We start from the raw sequence: 6,000 nt of genomic DNA, 5'->3' as shown, positions 1-6,000 counted from the left end.
AGCTCCATTCAGTTGCCCAGACTCCACCCTACAAGGGATTATGGGGTCATTAAAAGAGGGTGATATCTGCATCAATTAGCATTGGCTGAACCAAGAAGCCATGTTAGAAGAAATCTATGTATATATTTAAAGAAATTCTCACAAAGTTTTACCTGATGGACAGGAGCACTTGAAGCCATTTACAGTATCTTCACAAGTAGCACCATTCCTGCATGGCCCATCAGCACATAGCTCTGCTGTCCTGTTACATGTTTCCCCTGAATATATACATGCAGAAATAATAATTAATCATAGTACCATCAAAGGAAAATATCTGTAATAACACACTATTATTTGAAGATTGGCCAATCCAGATTATATAAGGGTGCCTCTTTCTGACGAGAATAATATTGTACATTTTTTTTTAAAGAAATTATATTAAAAATCCATTTTTATTTTTATTTTGAAAAGGAAGTTGTATAGTTTGATGTAGTTGCTGTTCTTGTTTCCAACCAGCTTAATTAACAAGTTGAGGGTGTTAGTACAGTATATGTTATCTATACATAATAATATGACTCTTAATATATTGTCAGTAACATATACTGCTATAACTATACCCTCCCACATATATAGCTTTATCTTGTGTATTTGTGGGAAGGTGTAAATAGAGATATGTGAAAGACAGAATGTGTGAAGCCCACTCAAAGCATGTTACAATGAGGCAAAGGTTTGTTCTAACAGAACTGATAATATCGAAATTCACAATTTCAAAGAAAACATTACGAGGTATGGTTCTCACACACATATAAAAATATACAAGTTGGTTCCTGAAACAGCAGCTGGTCCTTTATCAGATAGATGAAGCAATGACACTCAGATGGGAAAACACAGGGGGTAGGGCTGGTCAAAATTTCATGGAGTGATCAAACCTTTTGGAAAATTATAGTGATTAATCTGAATTCTTCTGGAACTCAAACGTAGTCCAGCAAGCTAGACATCAATATTCATGGTTCTGTGAATATATGAGTGAATGAAGCACTGGAAGGTATCATAAAAAAAATTGCTTAGTGGGAAGTGGTCATACACCTAGGTATTGATACATTGTTGCCAGAGCAGAAACAGTCCTTAAATCCCAAGAATTTTAGATATTCTTAGTTTTTTATTTATATATCACCCAGAACATTCTTTTTAAATTGTGAAAAAATCCCTGGAAATAATAAATATAGACAGTAAAACAAAACACACAATCATTTTTGAGAATCCATGCCATGTTGCATCATGGCTATTTTACTATACATCTCCTTTTTTTCCCTATAGAATTTGTATAACATGGAGTTCAACCTTGAAACACAGAAGCTTTCCTTGATATGCACCACATAAATGGACCACCTTATGATAGTTGGGAGCTACATTTATCTTGATGGGTCAAGTGAGAACTGCATTGGATGGTTTGGAAAGATCGCATGAATGATGATGAAGCACAGGATGTCTTTGTGGGGAAGAGTTGAGATGTAATTTTAAAATGTTAAGTATGTTCAATCTCTTGGATTGTTGCCACGGTATTTATATTTAATTTCCAAACAAAAAGAAGATGAGAGGATTGAAGTAATAATTTGTTGCAATCCAATTACCAAATTGTGACAACATCATTGCCAGAGACTTCCATTCCCCTCAAAGGGAGGGTGGCTTTATTGTGTCCTTTGTGCTGTCATCTGAATATGATTTTGAGTATCAGAGACATGAATAATAAAAAAAAACCTTCAAAATTTTCCTCTGATTCTGAATGTTAGCTGAGGACCTGTAATCAGAAAGCTGAGAATTGTGGAATATCCATTATAGTTTATTTGTAGGTAGAATTAGAACAAGGGTGTCAAACTCATGATGACACATTGTTGTCCTATGACGTATCACGACTTTTTTCCTCTTCGTTAAACTGAGAGTGGCCGTGGCCAGTGTGTGACTCATCCAGCCCACAGGCCTCAAGTTTTGACACCCTGAATTAGAAGATGCCATTCTGATCCCCCTTCACAAAAGTATAGAAAATAAGGAAAGAAAAATGTTAAGTATGTTCAATCTCTTGGATTGTTGGCATGGTATTTATATTTAATTTCCAATTTTAATTAATTTTCTATTTTAAAAAGTAACTTTTTACAGCATTATAAACAAACACTTGCTTTAAGATTATATTACATAGTTTTTTTCTTCCCATCTTCAACCCTTTTCAATTGTCAAATCCAGAAATCATCAATTCATTTCTGTCCACTTTCAACAGAAAGTCCATAAAGGATTTCCAATGTTTTATAAAAGCATTTGTTATCTTTGATGAAACAAGTCAATTTTACATCCTTTTCTCTGATGCCTTTTTCTGCTATTTCTGCTATTCTGCTAATCTTTAGTTCAGTGTAAAAATGTTGTCATGTCATGGAACCTTCTTACTGGCTAGGTGCACAAATATATTTCTTAATACATGTCTTAACTTTTTATTTCTTGTGTTAATTTTATACAACTTGTCTATTTCCACATCCATGTCTTCTCTCTCCCGGTGTAAAAAAGCAAAATAGGACTTCAACAACCCTCTACTGTCTTTATCAGATTGATATGCTCTTAGTCTCAGGTAAAATTGTTTTTCTTTTAAATCCAATAGCACAGTGGCACAGTGTTAGAAGACAGTATTGCAGACAAACTCTGTACAAAGTATGGAGTTCAATCCTGATTGGCACAAGGTTGACTCGGCCTTCCCTCCTTTTGAGGTTGGTTAAAAGAGGACCCAGATTGTTGGGGACAATATGCTGACATTTGTAAACCACCCAAATAGTGCTATAAAGCACTATGGGATGGTACATAAATCTAAGTGCTATCACTATTGCTAGTGTCACAGTGTCCATCTCTTAGCTTACTATTTCTATTTCACTCATTTGTACTGCAAATTCTTCAAAATTTTTACTCATCTTCTCATCCATATTTGCAGATCTTTCTTCTTTCAAATCTCTTAACAGATTAAATCAGTTATACTGTCACTGAAACTGCAATATTCTTTTCAAATATTTCCAACTTTTGAAATAATCCTTAATTGGTCTATTGACAGTCGTTTTGGCCCCTGTCATTACTTTCCTGATATAAGTCATTTCTCTCCTGTAAGTAATACCATTTTGAATCTAAATTAGAATACATAGTTCCATTGGATACAGCTAACAACATTTATTATTTACTATCCTAACTCAAGCAATAATCTAGGAATCATGGGATCAAACTTAATTTTGTGAATTTTGGACCCAGTTTTCACCAAACCATAACATGTCAACTGGCAAAGTAAATTGCAATCTATCTGCACATTTACATACATTTAAACAGAGAGACAGAGTTTATATAGAAGTCACCTTAAATCCCTAGGGAAATATGGTTTTACAACTCAATATCTTAGCTTTCCTCTGCAGCACATATATACATTAATATTATTGTTGACTGCATCAGTGCATTTTTTAGTTAATCACCTAGCTATCAATCATCCTTCATTAGCTGAATCAGTATCAGGTAACATTAGCTACTTATCTAGCTGCCCATCCATCATTAGAGAGAAAATATAAATTGTATTGCTAATTCAAATTTGAAAAATGGGCAGGAGAGGGCGTGAAAAGAAAACCTTTCATTTTTTCCCAGCAAGATTGTTTGTGAGGCTAAATTATTCATATGACAAGGTCTCTGATAATTATATGCCATAGTCTCATTTGGATCATCAAACATAGCTGTAGTAAATGTTTTCTAAAATTTATAGTGTTTCAAATATTTATGTTATAAATCCAGATTTCCTACGTCAGTTGTGCATGCATCTGAATATCCATTAACATTTTCTTATGTTTGTGCATTTGACCATATGGTGTTTATTTCAATTCACTTCTAAACATACAAGTCCATTCCTAATCACGATAATGCCAAAATGATAAAACTTAAGTTGTGTCATCCTGTCACAAATTCTGCCATTTTATTCTAGTGTTGCACTGTTTGCACAAATATTTAAGAAGTGGAACTTGCATGATGATATTATGATGCATATTTCACGAGTTACATCATCTCCCACTCTTCCTATGGACACCTATGATGCTAACCATAAACTTTTAATATATCCTATTGATTTCAATGGGATCATTAAGACTGACAGCCATAGGGAAAATACTCAGTCTACAGGTACTTGAGGAAGGACATTGTACATAGTTGATAAAATAGCATTAGAATAGAAGCCAAGATATGAAAGTTGGTGTAGTTGGTTTTAATGAAGAACATAGATATAATCAGCCTTATGGAAAGTTGACAAATTTATTTAATGATTTCTTTAAAGCAAGAAGAGTTATACTAGAGAATGGTTTTGCTTTGTCTGAAAACACGGTCCTGTTTGAGCCTGTACCTGAAATCCCAGAAATAATATTCTTCTATTTAACTTACAGTTGGAATTGAAGCCTATTTTATTATTTATTAACCATTTTATCAAGCAGAAGTTGATACTCTGTACCTCTGCTTTTCCTTTTATTTCCTTTCTGCACTACTGGAAGGATGTTATTTTCTTCTAAATAATCTTGATCTCCACTATTATTCCTGCAAGCAATTTAAAGATTTTATGCAAGCATGTGATCAGCCTATATTTTCCTGGTGTTGTTCCTTTCGCTGAGTCTTTTTGAATCAGATAACTTTGACAGTCATTAACCAGTCATTGAGATCTCCTTTATGCAATATTTCATTAAGCTGTTTAGCTATAATTGGGTGTAAACTAGTCAGATATTTGAGCCAAAAGCTACGCAATTGATTATTTCCAGGAGATATCGTTTTTAATAATTTTCACTCAAATTTTAACTATTTCTGCTCAGTTTTTAACTATTTCTGAATGTTTAAATTCTTCCATTTGAGTTTTATTAAACTCATCTTTAAATTCTTTGACCCATCCAGCATTTTTATTGTAGTTTTTTGAGTTTCCTATACATTTCCCCAAACTGGATTTTATCCTCTTTGTTTGATTTTCCATTTTCAGAATTTCTATTGCCATTTATACTTCAGCAGAATTACCTCTGATCTGATTGAAATAGTTGTTTTAGTTTAAACTAGATGATTCAATTTCAATTTCAAGCTATTATTTGTTGCTTTATGATTTCCAAAGCTTCTTCAATTTTTCCAGTGCCAAGCCAATATTTTAAATTAAGCTTGTCTTGACCTTTTCTATTCTTCTTACTTTCATCTGATCTTAATTTATTTCATTTGGCCTCTAGTTTGATCTTCCACTTGGGGACTGCATATGTTTTTACTTTTGATTTTCTAATTTTGATACCTCATTTTTCTATAACTGTCACTAATGTACCAAAGGCAATTGGTCTGTTCAACAGAAGTTATTTCAATCTCAGCAGGCACATTATTCACATCCTTCATTACATGTCATTTCTGGGCACTACTTTCAATGCTGCAGTCTTTGTCTTTCCACTGTAATTCTGAATATGCCATAATTTTCGGTTTGTGATTCTTCTTGTTTGGGGGTTAATTTATAGGTTGTTTCAGTGCCTGGCTTGTACTGTTTCTTTTCTTATTATTCTAAGTTATCATTTCTGCAGTTCATACCAGCTTTGTCCTCTATATTTCCAATTGTTGTTATTGAAGTTATTTCATTGATCTACTATTGTTTTTGGATCCTCCATTTTCACAGTTTTTTTTTAATCTCTTCCAGTCCTGCATCCCTGAATAGCTTATTTCTGGTAATGAATCTCCTTTGATCTGCTAATCATTGTTCAGTAATATTTTATTCTAGATAAATTCATTTCCAATGTTCAGTCATTTTCTTTAAGTATCCCCACTTTGTTGGTTCTGATTTAAAACCGCAGGCCATAACAGGACAATTTTCAAACACAGTATCACTTGTGTCTTCTCTGTAGTTGTTGTTCTCCCAATAATACTACAAGCCTAGAGTCAGGGTTCCAAGTAACAGATCCAACTTAATCAAAATTCTTAGGCCTGGGATTTTCTCGAAGCACGAATTTATTAGGCATG

Source organism: Pseudonaja textilis, chromosome 1, assembly GCF_049901715.1.
Source record: "Pseudonaja textilis isolate UNSWEBS1 chromosome 1, rPseTex1.2, whole genome shotgun sequence".
Taxonomy (NCBI): Eukaryota; Metazoa; Chordata; class Lepidosauria; order Squamata; family Elapidae; genus Pseudonaja; species Pseudonaja textilis.
This window is presented reverse-complemented; position numbering follows the sequence as displayed.